The 15,882-nt window shown below is 36.8% G+C and overlaps 1 protein-coding gene across 5 annotated transcripts in view; it reads right to left on the reverse strand.

Moving 5' to 3' along the window:
- ArfGAP1 (ADP-ribosylation factor GTPase-activating protein 1) overlaps window positions 1–15,882 on the reverse strand; it is a 60,636-nt gene that overhangs the window by 12,225 nt on the left and 32,529 nt on the right. The window lies entirely within an intron of this gene.

Here is a 15,882-nt window from a genome sequence, read left to right on the forward strand (position 1 = left end):
CGACTGTTCAGAATCACCGCAATCGAATTCAGTGGAGCTTGTATCTCTGCCTATTTACATAGCTTAAGGACACTCGGGGCGACAAATCTGTGCACGCCAGAACGTGCTTACCTCACAGATCATTTACGGGTGGAGTGCAATTTGCTTTGAGCGTCCATCGTGCCCACACTGAATTGGATGTAATGAAAGCGGTCCAACGCTAGCTCCTCGCAATTAATAGTTTATCTAAACGATTAGCTTCACTCTCGCTTGAAACGTGCCGTGTGCTTCTACCTTTAAGAAATTAGAACGTTTAACTTTTACTCTTTTTATATTGTTCTACAGAATTATGTAGGGACCTTTTAATTCATTCATTTGTAAAGTACGACTAAGTGTGTTCTTAAGGTTTAATGGCAGAAATATTTTTATTTTTGCCGTGTGGTCAGTGGTCAACCTAGCTCTCCGGTGCTAACCTTAAAGTTGTTCACTCAAAGGCCTCTGACATGGCTTAGGAACTGGTAACCTAATTGATAAAGACCGGGACCGATTTTAAGGCACTCTCTAAAGGTCGAAGAAGCGGCCATTCACCTATGGGAGTTGTTGCTTCACTTACTCATGTAAACACTTAAGTTCGTTATATTCGTTTAAGAAGCGTAAAAATTGGACGTGTTTTCAGTACATATGAGAGATTTCGCGCGTTAGTAAATGCACGTCAATTATACGCCTCGCAGCGTACGAGCGGAGTCGCGCGTCGTTATAAGTTCGTATTAACGTTTATAAGCTAAGAACTCGCTAGCGTGCGCGCAAACGATATTGCTGCATGGATCCTTAAGATTCGCTCGAAGATGTTAAAATATTTAGCAGTACATGACAGAAGTATATAAAGGAGAGTGCGGGACAGCACCAATAGCATCCTGAAAGTCATTGCTGAAAAATATGACTCTGGCGTTATGAAAGTGTTCATGAGTGTATTAGTCAGATATTTCTGTAACTACCTAGATTAAGTTTATATTTTAATTTTTATGGACATGGTCTGAAATATTATTATATAATAAGACAGCCAATGGCAGAAACCGGTGGAAGATTTTGAAGGAGTCCAATGTCCAACAATGGGACAGTACAAGTTAATCAAAAAAATACTGCTAATGTTAAAAGCACATGTTAGCGCGAATCATACAAGTGTTAAAATAAGAGCCCGAACCTACTCACAGAAAATGTCTATAAAACTCAAAGACATCGGTCGTTAAACTGTAGATTCCTTCGCATAGTAGAAATAATTGATAGAAAAACGTATCCATATATAAAATATGTAGGGTTAGATATCGATTTCTTTTTATATACAGTAGCAGGTGGACGGTTGATATCATTGAATTTTTTATTATACTTCTTCAACCTATTTCGTTTCAAGGCAGAAGCTTTCACTTTTGTCTCAATTTCTTTGTGTCGAGGTACCGAAAGTTTCAGTTCGCCACCTCGTTTGTGAGCCACAAAGCCACCATTCATCCACATTGTGAATTCCACTTATTCTTTCGTGTGTCAGTCCAAGCTTAATTTAAGTATTAATAGCACCTGAATTATTTTATATGGTTAAATGGCTACAAGCTGATTACAATCGTCTCTAAATGCCCTTTAAAATACTTTATCATCTTCATCACCATGCCTCATAAATCATGACATCATCAGATGTCAAACACTATTTGAACTAGTCATCAATGGAAGCTATTATTTTTCTGATTGTCTCTTTTCTAAGTCATCGCATAACTTTTCCAAACATTGAACAGCATTTGAATCAAAAACTGCGCTACTCAAAACCTATAGTACTGACCGTGTGCCCTTTACACTCACTCATCTATTCTCGTACCTGTCATAATGTTCTAAAGCTAAAACCGTAACTATCGGCGTCCTCGACCACATCAAAGCTTGCCAAACATCGATGAAAACATTCAAAATTCATCACGGCCATCTATTGTGTTAGAAGCATCTGACTGAGCACGTAAGCGTCAGTGTACTTGGGAACCTATCACGTATCTCAGTTGACAACTATTTCAAAGCCTCTATGCTGTACATTGTTTTCTCCCTTAGATTATAGTGATGATCACGTTACGTCCAAGCAGCAATGTACTGAATAGTGGCCATCAATTTGACGTACAGTAGTCAACTGAGATACGTGATAAGCCCGCTGGTCAGCCTGTCGAGCCAACCTTGGCTTTGAAACTGGCTTAATTCACCTGTGTTATGTGTGGGCTTGTCGTAACATGATATCTTGATATGTTCCCAATTAGCTTCAATTATCGAAACAGTGTTTACGTAGTGCAGTAAGTGGTTTAGATCCGTATTTAATTTTGGTGGAGAATTATAATCTGAGTTCAGGATTTGTAACTTTGAATCTGAATAATAATGAATAACTTTAATCAATAGATAATTTAAATGCTAGATGGTCAAAAGCAACGAACTAAAAATAATGAAAATCCAGAGAAGAAGTTATACCCAGCATTGAGACAGGGAATCCGGCAAAATAAATGAAACATTGGATTTTTGAGTCTTTATGCTACAACCGGTCACTTTTGCTCGACTATCATCTGCACGAAAATAAAAAAAAACCATTAGGAAAGGAGGATGAAAATCTAGGGTAGACGATACCCAGCAGTGAGACACGGAATGAGGCAAAAGAAAAAATCTTTAGACTTTGAAAACTCCATCCACTCTATCTGACTATCACCCACACGAATATTAAAAAAGAAGCGCTCATTATCATAATAGCTTAACAATTATGATAAAAGTCCGCACGTGTAGTGTTTTAGAAAAGTGTTTAAACACGTGTACCGGGATCGATTCACGGTCGAGATAGCGCTTTGTTTAGCAAAGAATTGTTTAGGATTTGTATGTAATTGCGCCCGGCGTGTGTTTGTATAGATATGGGAAACAATACGAGAACTTTTTACTGTATACCAATAATTTATCGTAATACCACATGACACTTAGAGAAAGGGTCTTTCTGCTTTTCCCAACTTGTCATTTAACAATTCTTTTAAAAGAAAAAAAGAATAGAAATACTTATTACTTGCAATAATTGTTAACTTTTTCTGTTCCGACCATTTTAAAACATGACCTGGACGCGTTTCTAGTCGGATGGCCAGAACGATGGCAACGAAGGATTGAGGGGACTGGGAATTCAAGAGAAGCATTTTCTTAGCAATGTGATACGAAACTATGCTTATTAAAAAACACATAATTGTGGATATGCTGCACTGTACTAAATATTATAAGATAGCAAGTTCATATTTCTGAACTGACATCGGAACGCGACAAAAAAAACGTAATCATCTAACTTATTCGTGTGTCTTTGAAGACAGTAAACCTTTAGTCTTAGGAAAGAGATGATAATAATAATTATTACATAGGTATGTTTTAGTAGACAGTTTCGTAGTAAAAGAGCGACCGCCCAACAAATCTAAGTAGCGTGCTCAGAAGTGAAACCATTCAAGAACTCAAATTTTAATAACGCTATCTCTAAGTGGAGACGTCCTTGGTGTGTTTATCATTTCATTTTGCGTTTTGTAGTAATAAAGAATCTTACAGTAATTTTATTAGTCGGGGATAGAAAGCTAAATATCTAAAAAAACGCCCAAGTGTGATATGGACTCGCGGACGAAGCGTTCCGTACAATTGTTTTTAAAATCGGCAAAAATGTCACGATAGTTGTATGAAAACCCTATAAAATATTTGTTATATTCTGTTTTTTAATAAATATTATTATGGCGCCAATAGAAATACGTAATTTACGAAAATTTCAACTATTTAACTTTGCCATCAAGGTTCATGAGATTCAAGCCTGATGAAGGACAGACAGGCAGACAACAAGCCTCAGTTATACCATCCTGTTTTTTTTACTTTGGGTTTTGGGAACCTTAATAGCCGTTCAAATAATTATTATTCAAGTACAATATTAAATTCGTTCTCGAATACAACGTTTCAATCTTCTAACATAGGTATCCTTGGAACAGGGGTTCCTAACCTTGTTTCACTTGGGTAAATCAGATGTAGGCATCTAATGGTCTAATTCCTAGTCAGTGACCATGTAGAACAAGGTAACTTCAGGAATATTTGAAGCGAACAGAAATTCTGTGGGATATAAGTGCATTCTTATTTCATAAATGATTTGCTATAAAATCGGACTCGATCAGAAATATGATATGCATGACATACAAGGTAAAACTAAAAACGGCGCTGTACTTCTAGATTGGTCGAGGATTACATAATATATTAAGTCTTAGTGAGCTTTCAGTATAATTTTTTTTATTATTGTCTGGGATCTTAGTTTACATCTGATTCGTACATATATTAACCTTAATGCTAAAGGCTAAAGGGTATACACGTATGTACGTACAGTGGTACATTCATATTACTCACGTATGTTGATACCCGATATAAAACAGTAGTGATGTTGATGAAACAGCAATTTATCTCTGATTGTTCGATGTTCATACAAAAACAACAGATTGGATTTTAACTGACAAAGTAAAGCCTATAGGCTGACTTAAATACTTTTCCAATTAAAATCTGACACACTTCAATCGGCGATAGTGCAAATCGACAGATGAAATTTGAAAAACCAATACATTTTCTATCAAATAAAGAGTGTTAAAATAAAAGGATTAGTTTTTTACTAGGCTATGGATTAAAAAGTTAGAGTGTTTTCACACTGGGCTTTAAATTAGTGCGCGTAAAATCTCTTTTGCGAAACGAGATATATCGCGTATAAGACAGTCTACGCATATGCATTGGTAGCGCAAGATAAGTATTCCGAAAAGCAGTCGTTTCGTCAATGTAAATTAGCAGTGTTTAAAGACATTAAAAAGCCAGCAAAGATACAATAAAACTAATCAAACACAGCGCGTACACATACAGTGTATACTATGAGTGTGAGAGACCAGTGCCCGACATGAATCTCCTCACGGAATAAGAGAAGTTAGGATCTGTTCACAACGTTAGCCAAGTTGGAAACTTTACACTGATATATCAAGTTATATAACTCAATTCTTCTAACTATTCGACGGTCAGCGTCAGCTATGGAGCAAATCTGATGTGGCAGACTAAGTTATATCAACCTAATTATAACCGACGTAGAGTTAGCTGGGTGAGCTATCACTCTAAAGCCTGGCTATACCAGGCGTATGTAGACGTGGCAACTACTCCGCAAAGCCAATATTATTTCATTGATTTCACTTGCTATTCATCTGTGGAAAGTAAAAACTTGATTTAATTAACTGAATATCAGAATCAGTAGTCGCGGCTGCACTCGGTGGGCGTACAAAGTAATTAAAGTTTTTTAACCGCATATCCACCACATTTTCCCGTAAGGGCGTGGGAGTAAGAAAATGTACACCCACGTATTGTCCAATTTAGTCTAGTGTAATGAAGCGAATCTAGCGCGTTTCAAGGGACATGTTTTTAAAACTCCCTAGTTGCTTCTGTAGATGTTTCAAAAACAAAAAGATACTTTGTCCTTTAGGGATTTCGCTTCGAGATTTCGTGACTTAGTTGGTCACACTGTTAGGTAGCCGAGCCTACAGGTTCAATCAACTATTGTGTAGTAACATCCAAGTCTGTTCTAAATCTAGCACTGGATAGCCGGTATGTAACGATGTGGTGGACTATCAAACCACCGTATTCCATTTGAATATGATTATTGTGTATATTGCAAATAACCACAACGTCCGAACATACACCCACATACTCCCGTATTCAGCTCCATCGATTCCTATTCAGTAATTACGAGCTAGGTAAACTACATTGATGAATTTGGCAGTGAATTAATCTGCAAATAGAGATTGCGGTTTCGCTTTGGATTTGAAATTTCCACCGGTTTTTGGTATTATTTCACTGGAAGGCTGACGACGCGTATTCGATTTTTCTTGCAAAAAATCAGCCGCCTGCCGTTCCAGGCTTTGTATTGTTGTGTCAATCAGAGAAGCCTTTGTTATTAAGATAAAAAACCAATACAGTTTGCAAGAGTATTCCTTTCTCATTGTTCCTAAGATGGTTACGAGTTGTATTTCAGCATATATTTCGCAAAGGAAAAACAGAATAATTTTATAAAGCATTTGCAAGATTTACGATAAAATGTACTAGATTTTCTTCCGGTATATTTTCCGTTTAAGTCTACAGCTGGCTGTAAGACCTGTGGAATAAGAATGTATATTCAGACCGAAGTCTGTTTACTCTGCACGGAATATATTCCGAGGAAATATGAGAATCACTGTTTTTGACACACTGAAAATCTGTTGCAAGTTTTACAAGTTCTCTAGATTTATTATAAGAACGTGCATAGGAACAGGTGGCCTCAATTGTAAAGCTTAGATGCAGCTTTACATGAAGTCTTAGGTGAGGGCCACGATAGCGGCGCGGTAGCGGCCTGGAGGAGCGACGAGCGAGAGTATTGCTCCGAGTGAGTATTATAAGGCGCTTACAGAATTTCCCACTAACATTCGTAGTGGGTGTAAGCTGTTGGCGAACCCAGAAAATTGACGAGAAGCTTTGTGATATTTGAATAGTAAGTAAGTCAACTACGTTCTAATAGAACCAATTAAGACAAACACTAAAATTACATCAACATTTTTTACACTACAAGATAAATGCTGACCGCAGGACAGGAGAGCGTGTCTTAGCGACAGCGTGATTGTGCAGTGGCAATAAATACTTGAGCGTACAAACTGAACCTCCCCTATAGTTTGTAGTAAATACACATTCGTCTAGACAACATAAACTGGTGGGATCAAGCAATAATTTTCGCGAGCCAAAGTTGATAGCCGAGTGGTCTTAGCAACTTGCCTCCCTTCGAGAGTTCGAACCCGAGGCAGAACACCAGCGAATTTTCAAAGTTTTGTGTATTGAAGATAATGTAAACTTGCATGCCTGAGAGTTGTTTAACACAGTTCTTGAAGGAATGCAAAGTTTCTAACACTTGAGCAGCGCTGTGGACTGAAGGCCTGACCCCCCCTCATTCCGGGAGAAGACCCTTACTGAACTGAAAGGTAGAAATGGGTTATTTTTTTTATAATACCTCGCTCCACCGCTACGCCCACGTCTTTCTTACGCTCTTCATCTCCCAACCCACGGCTTGTCTGTCAACTGTAAACGTAATCACCGGCGGCATACAGTCTAACTCCTTCAAACTCCTTTGTACAAGATACAGACATCAAGGTTCTGTTGCAACTTGTGCATGACGCTTAAACAACTTAACGTTAGTTTGCTAACCAAATATAAACGTTAACATGAAGGATGGAAACTAGAAATCATTTTAGTATTTCCGCGAGTGCTCTCAAATAGGAATAGTATATTGAGTTTTGTAAAAGCTTTTCAGAATATGGTTTTAGTTTTACGGCTGAGGTCAAATATTAACTCTTAGTTGAGATAGCAAGTTTACGAATACGCCACAATTCGGAAAACGTTGAGTCCATGTAAAGGCAGTGAAAATTTACCCAATTGCTACCAAGTATAGTATAGTATTTGGGGTTTAATTACTAATGTATATCTTTGCTCGTCTAATATCGCCATAGCTGTTCAGTTCTCATCGCTATTTAGTACGAGCATTACAATGGAAATGTGCATCTATTTTTCGTTTTTAATAAAGTCGTACACTAGAGCGAAACGAGGCAACACTTGAGGCGTATGTTTGTTCGCAACAAACTGGCGTTTTCATCATGATTGACGCGTGAATATGTAAATCGACTGAAGTGAACCTAAAAATAGTGCGACAGCCCACCAATAACGGCCACTGCGTTGTACCAATTAAGCCAATGATACCGTGTCGTTTGACGTCTAGCCATGTACTTCTGTGTTTCGCCTACCTAATTTCTATACCGTTGTTAGGCACGGATCGACTTGTAATACGAGATAGACTAACCTTAGAACTGTTCTAGAAGCTCTCTACGCCGCAAAATATTTTCAATACAGTTGATTAAGAGACAATTAATTTCTATTACACACAATCAAGTAAAAACTAGAACTTGTATCCCACATTCAAGTTGGAATTATCTGCGTGGGTGGCCATAATATTATTTTTAAAAGACATTTCTCGTAGTAGCATTAATTTTCTTCTGAAGGACGATTTAATTATACATCATACATATTAAAAACATTTTGCTTTACTTTATGAAATATGAAAACTCATTCAATCATAATTTTACAATAATAAATGTTCGGCAATATTTCGAGAATGCAATACAATAAAATACTTGTACTCTTCATGATTAATTTCACAAAGGACCAATTTATAAGTGAGAATTCAGGTCCCGCACAAAGAGGAATTGGAAAGCATATGCGTTGACAAAATTCAAATTCGAAATGTTTTTGCAATTCAATATTTCAATAAATTAAAAGCATTTTTTGAGTGCTCCAACTTATTGTTGGGAAACTGTGTGAGGTAGGTAAAAGTTCTAGAAGGTTGTTGTAGTTTTCTAGAGAAGAGTTTTTCAAAATTAATTGATGTACTGCAGCAGCAAACGACACATTCAATTTTCATGTCTTTTGCGAAGTTGTTCGAAGTATCGGAGATGTTGCGCCAACTTGACACAAGATCGGAAGGCAGAAATGATTTAGTTCATAGGGACGAGCCAATACAATAACTTGTTATTATGTTGTATTAAAACTCTTTACATTAAAAAGTAATTGGAGTAACGATAGAAGGATATTTTAAAGCCATGTATATTTTACATCACACGACAAAATAAAACAAAATTGGTGGGATTTTGCATCCATCAGAATTCAGAAAACTGTTCTCAGTTCGCGTACGCGGGAGACTTCATATTATTTGACGCAATAACTATGTTCTATTAAATCTCATCAGCTTTCTTAACATATCCGGATTAAGCATCAACCCTAAATAACATTTGATTCACTTCTTAATGTATAGCCACCCTCAGTCGGGCGGCCACCCCGGCAGGCGGCATTATAAAATATATAATGAAATAGGATTTCTCTCATTTCTGAGCTGCAGCGTTACTAAATATAGATATTAAATATTGCAATATTAATTAAAACGCAACAAAGGGCCGGATATTGCAGTTTCCAGAGGTGAATCGAGTTTGCGGACTGTTTGAGGGCTCTGCCGGACGTTTCATTACACCGTCATTTGTGGATGTATTGACTGGCACTGAACAGCACTCTTGACAATGTTCAAAGAGGCAGGAAGTAGAGCAAAAACTTTGCGCATTTTCCGAGCTCCAATATATAAAGGAGGCAAGCAATACGCTGCTTTCATTTCACGTTATTATTGAATATTGAATAATAAAATCAATAAACTAGCAGAAGAAACTTGGACCTCGTTAGTTGGTCGTTAATGGGTCATCAATTAGTTGAGACACCTGGTGAAAGTCTCTCCGTGCACAAGTCCGACCTTGAGATACTTCATAAACTTTTTTGCCAAGTTTCCAAGTTCAATCCGACCCGTATTTGTGGCTGAGCTGCAAGCTTGTACGTGATGTAACATTCGTCAACATCTCTTACTTATATTTTAGTAACGAATTATCGTTTTTGTATAAGATTCATGGAAACGGAAAATATTTGTAGTATCAATGTTATAAAGATAACAAAATTCATGGTCCTCTTAAAAAATCTTTCCCCGAAATAAAATTTGTCCAGGTATTGTTTGTTACCACTTGAGATACCGAGGCCGAATATAGCTTTTTCGGGGAAATTATTCTGTTTGTATCTCAACAGGTTGAAGGAGACAATATGAAATAATTTCGTCTAAGAACGTACTGTACGTAGGTAGTAATAAACGTGTTGTTGTTTTAAGAGGTTTACGTGTAGTGATGTTATTGTTTCCCGCACAATATTATCTATTTAATACGCCTAGCGTGTCTTATCTCCGTACTAAAGGTTCAAGCAGCGAAATTTGCTTCACATAGGTATTATGTAGAGAGGCAATATGATACTTTAATCTTTTTAAATTTGTCTTTTCTTGGTATAGAAAAGGAAGGATAGGTAACCCTTGTATATCTATGTACTAACATAGGAGCCGAGTGTTTTAAAAATCACATTTCTAGTTAGTTGTTCAGGTTAGAAAACAGTACTTTATGATACGTCAGATATGTGAACTCTGCAATTAAAAAAGCAAAGGTAAATGTGTAGTCATGACATAACTTTTAAACTCTCGCGTTGCATGTTTAATGTATAATAGAATACGGGAATTAACGCGAACAAGCATTTTACCTTAAAATGCCTAACGTTTCGGCGCAGGTTGCACTCGCCGTGGTCGTCCGCCTGCGACCACGGCGAGTGTAGTCATGTCTTCATATCTCATGGAGATATAGGAGGTAAGCGTTTTACCAATCACAACATTTGTCAGTAGCAAAAACCATTTAGCAAAAACACATTGTCGAGACATGGCTCGCGACAACAGAGTTGTATATAACACAGCTTAATAATCAATTTTGCTATGAATACCTAAAACGACATGATACATTTCCTTTGTCCTAGGAACACGACATTCACTTGATTCGCTGCATCGAACCATTAATTAATTAGCTGCAGCGATTTCACATACGCAATACTCGGAATAATTAATACAGCTTCGTTTATTTGGAACAAAGGGACAAAGAGGGAATTTCTATAATGAGCCAGTTGCTACTTTTACATCAGGCCCGACCGGTCAAAGGGATTCGAATATGATATTTTAAATTCACTTTAAAATGAACGATAATAAAACGGGCAATTGGTATATTCATGAATATTATTTTCCTTTGTATGTCGTTTCGTTTTGACCTGCTTTTGTGACGCTATCAATTAGTCTCAATATAATATGGTACAATTTTCACTATAAAAATGTCATACAGCAATTGCCGTAAATTGATTTCCAAAAATTTATTTTGTTGATCAATACAAGTTATTTTCGCACTATTATTTTTATACAAGTATCATTCATTTCATTATACCAACTGGTAAAGTGTGATGTTCCCAGATATATTTTTCCTAGTCGTCAAACAATTAAGAAGAAAATGTCTAATCATAATTCACCCAACTCAAAAATTCATCATTGTAGTTTGGATCACCTTATTTGTAATACGAAATGTACAACACAGTCCACTATTTAGCCGTAAATTTACATTTTCGCAGTAGTCCTGCCATCATTAGTTTGGTTCGGAATTAAATCAGGGATATCTGACGGACTAATCTGGGATCATTCGTTGCTCGTTACAGTCGAACACAAAATTACAAGCACATTGGAACATTCAAATAGTGGAAATAGGGATTGATATTTACTAAAAGCACGGTTTCCAGGAAGCCTCTAAAATCAGGACGTTCCGTATGCGCGAATATTGCATTTCTATTTTGATATTACTAGCCTTTGAGCTGGAAATGGCATTTGATATTTGCTATTGCACGTTCTGGAAATGCATATCTCATTATGATTGTTACCATCACACAATATCACGAACAAATATGAATCGTTTGAGTGAATCTATAGAAACCCGTAACAATGTATCGGTTGAATTCGACAAATATTATTCAATTATTAATTTAATATTGTGTAGCATTACATAATTAATGCACCTATACAAAATACCTAGCTTTATATAGACCAAAGTTCATTCAAATTAGGGTATTCTCAAATTCAATACCCAAACTTGATATAATAGCGAAATATTTTTTGACAAGGACACAGTATCAGTTTCTAACTACTGATACAAACAGCATGAGATGACCTCCTGCTAAGCAGACCGATGACTCAGTGTCGGCGACAATTATAACCCGCCTTGGAAATACAACTATGTTAAATACGATTTCTAGAAAATTTCCTTGCTTCATGCACATCCATTCATCTTGTCATACAGGACCCTAATCAGTATAACGTCGTATATCGTTGCTAGTATTATAATAGCATTATTTCATTAATCGTGTGGTCAGAATTAGAGCATATAGAATGTTGCGAATCATGCGAAAGTTAAGAACAAAAATAGGCTGCTTTTAGCACACGCGTGCTCTACTGATTAAGTTAGGCGCATATCATAGACGTTAGCCGTTATCACTAACTTAACTAAGTTTAGCTAACGGAGTTATAGCTATCTTATATCCTAACTAAGCTATACGCTAATGTAGCTTAGCATGGAAAGCGCGTTGTATTTCTTCAGTAGGTAAAGAACTAATTAAACGAGCTAATTGATTACACGTGGTTACCCGAGGCTTCAGCTAAGTTACCTAACCTACATAAAAGTAAAAGTTACACCATAATAATAATGTAGCGTTTTCTCGAATAATGTATAACAAATTGAAAAGGATTATTAAAATATCCGATGCACTTAAACTCGGTTCACGTAGTTTACGTACTTTAAAATTACAGGCAACAATTTTCAGAGCAAGATTAAATTTTAACCACGAGTTCACAATGCGTCATTTTAACGGATAATCTGCTACCGGATAATTCGTATTAAAAATTCGGTAATTCAATAACAACCGGTGACCTGACATCCGCGGGTAAAATAAATAAAATTGTAGAGGCAACTGTGGGAAGTGACAACTAAGTTAAGTCGTGAGCCCACGTTGTATCGGTACGGTGAGGTCTCCAGAGTTCAAACACAAAGCAAATTTGAATTCATCATGATATCACCATCGCTTTATTTCCCCCATGAGTTTGTTACATTATGGGTAGTGCTCTGACACTAGTCTTATTTAGATTTCATTCGATTCGCGCGAACATTGTTATATTATTTGAAACTTTTGGGAACTTTCGGACTGTTGCCTAAAAATCTCGAATAATCAAGATATTAATACACTTTTTTTTCTAGAATAACTATTGAGTTATCAGTGTAGGAAAAACATGCTGTATGCCGTTGGATTTTGAGGTATACCAAAAAAATATATGTATGTATGTTCTTTGCTTGCTCCTATCACAAAAAGGCGTGATTATAATAAATGTACTCTGAATACCTGAAAAGTCAAGTTCCAAAAAAAAGCAATACCAAATGTAAAGCAAAATTCCAGTTACATTAAATATCCAGGCCATTATTTAGTGTCGCACCTAATTCCATTTGCCATGAAACTGCGTAGCAACATTACTGCGAGCTGTCCTACCATAGGAGCCAGGGCACCGAGCGTGATGCAATCGCACATAATGCGAGCATGAAACATGAACTGACGTTATTCAATTTAGTTTACGCAACAGACATTAATGAATGATATTACAAGAGAAGGGGAATTTCTTGCGATTTAGTGACAAGTGCAATGGAGCATAGTTCCTGTTGATGGCGCGGTCGAGCGCGAGGAAATAGGACTGTCGGGAATATTCATTAGGTAGCTGTCTAAAACTGTGTAATAGAAATGCGAAGCTAATTTTGTGTTACGCACTGTAGGTACTGTACGAATTCTGTTCAGAGGCTTCACTTTTCACAAAATATTGAACGACTTCTGTGATCTTTGCTAGCAACATTTTCGGTGCCACAACTCTAAAGTTCTATATCATCAAATTATACGAGAAGCCGATGCCTGTAGAAAATAAACATTTTTTTTCGCGTTGTGAACATTGCCCAATAAAGTTTGCAAGTGAGAAACAAAATGAAACAATGGAAGTAAGATAAAAATTCAAACTCAAACTTGCGATGCCGTGAGCTCATCATTGAACCAGTTTTAAAAGTTGAACAACTTCGTAAACCAAATATTTCGGCCTGCAGTAGCCAAAGAGTAGTCCAAAATTATGAAAACTATGTGCGGTAAAACCAGTGAACGTAGTCGATACATAAATGAGCTCTCTCGTTACTATATATCAGCTTAGCCTTTCTTCCAAACTATGTTGGAGTCGGCTTCCAGTCTCACCGAATGCAGCTGAATACCAGTGTTTTACATGGAGCGACTGCCTACCTGAAGTCCACAACCTAGATACCCTGATTATAACACGATACCCTTTAGTAAGACTGATTGTCAGACTTTCAAGCTACTGACGTTAACGACTGTTAAATATCTAGAAAATGACAGCCAGGGACAAAAAAATTTAACGCGCCTTCCAGAACACGGAGGAACTCGACATGTATAAGATGGGCACCTATCTACAGAACAACCTCGACAAGCGTGGTTTAACCTCAGAGATCGATCCGCGCGGCTGTTGTTAACTAAGCCACGAGCTCTCCTGTTACCTGTGTATTGTGTATGCTCATGCGAGCATGAATTTTCTTATCGCCTATATATGCACAAGAAGGGTGGAGCTTTACGATCGAAACATTGTGTTACACTTTAGTTTTACATCTAAAATTCTCGAAAGTGACTTACGAAATGGCTCATTTAACTAAACCGTGTAAATAAGCAAGGCAGACAAAATAGTTTTCAAAAATTATGATACTTTTATATTTTTCTTTATTATTTATTCATTTAATTCGTTTGAAATAAAGTTTTAGCACTCGTTTGATCGGAGGCTTTTTAAAATATTTGTAATCCGTTTTTTAAGTCGAATGCAGCGCAGAAAGAACGTATTTTTATGCGTAAGTGATGCGTTCCACGGCTCTGCGAGACGGTCATTGGAAATATCCCTGGGGATAAAGGCCCTTTACGTTTTCTGGTGGTTAGCAGTCTACAAAATATGCAAGCCCCCACAATGGTAAACTTAGCGACTTCAATTTTAATTAGTAGAGTTTATACGTGCCAGAACAAATTTCAACTATGCAGATTCATGAACTATCCGCGTCAAATTTTGCTGCTAAACATGCTGCTATATCGATTGATCAGCAGAATAAAGGCGTAAGCGACTTGATATAGTTTAAACATTAAGTCATTCTCCTTTTCAATATGCAGTATCTCATTTAACGTCAACTAAGTATTACTAAACAGGCCACTGGCTACGATTATGTTAATATGTCTCATATGTAGGACGTGCTGTGCTGCAACACGAGGCATATAGGAATGAATAAGTATATAGAGAGCGATCATAATGAGACATATCCAAGGGCTGCTGCTCAATCGATTGTTCTCAATTGCGTGTGCTCGAAAGATAAGTAGGGTTGTGGTAAATATAAAAAAGTAGATTTTCGTTTAAAATTTGCTTTAAGTTTTACTTTTACATTTTCCGATGATGCACTTTATTTGCAAGTATCTACTAAAAGACAAAAATTAAAGTCAAATTCATAATTATGTGGCCTTAAGAATCGAACCTTTTTTAACGCCAGGAGAAGACCCAAACTCAACAGTGCTAACTAATTTAATATAGTATCATCGAGCGAACTATAAAATATTTAGATAGATAAACTTAATTATGCCTTCATACTCGTGAGGTTGTGGTCAGCATAGCGACAAAGTTGCTAGCCGCCCGAATGTTCTAAACAAAAAAAGTGTTATCTTAATTGACAACCACTGACAACTTTTAATGTGTCCTAACCCTACGAAACACAGGGACATCTACCTCTGTAAAGATGTACTAAATTTGTAGAATCAAGTAGCCACTTACTTTTCGTGACACTAAATAGGCTTGAGGAAAGTCAATTGTTTAAAATCTGGTAAATGCAACACATTATATACCCTTTACTATTGATAGGCTATAAAACGGCAGTGTACAGTTAGTGCAGAAAATGTAATCTATACTAATAATACAAATGATAAAGCTTGGACGTTTTCGACTACGAAATTTTGTTCACCGATTGTTTTAGCCGGAATTAACATAATTATAAGATACTTTTTGCCCCTAGAAATCTTTCACGCGGATAAAATCGTGCGCAGAAGATAAAGCTGTACATGGTATTACGATGCCAATAGGAGGTCGTTTTCAATCGTTATTAAGACATGACTTCTAAGCTAGCTCAAAGGTGTTCAAGTACTTTGAACAAGAAAAGAACTGACTTATATTTCACACGACCTTCTTAGAAGTATAAATGGAAAATTTCTAAGTCAAAAGTGAGAACACGTGTCGTATTGCTTACTTTA

The sequence above is a fragment of the Anticarsia gemmatalis genome, chromosome Z (assembly GCF_050436995.1).
Source record: "Anticarsia gemmatalis isolate Benzon Research Colony breed Stoneville strain chromosome Z, ilAntGemm2 primary, whole genome shotgun sequence".
Taxonomy (NCBI): Eukaryota; Metazoa; Arthropoda; class Insecta; order Lepidoptera; family Erebidae; genus Anticarsia; species Anticarsia gemmatalis.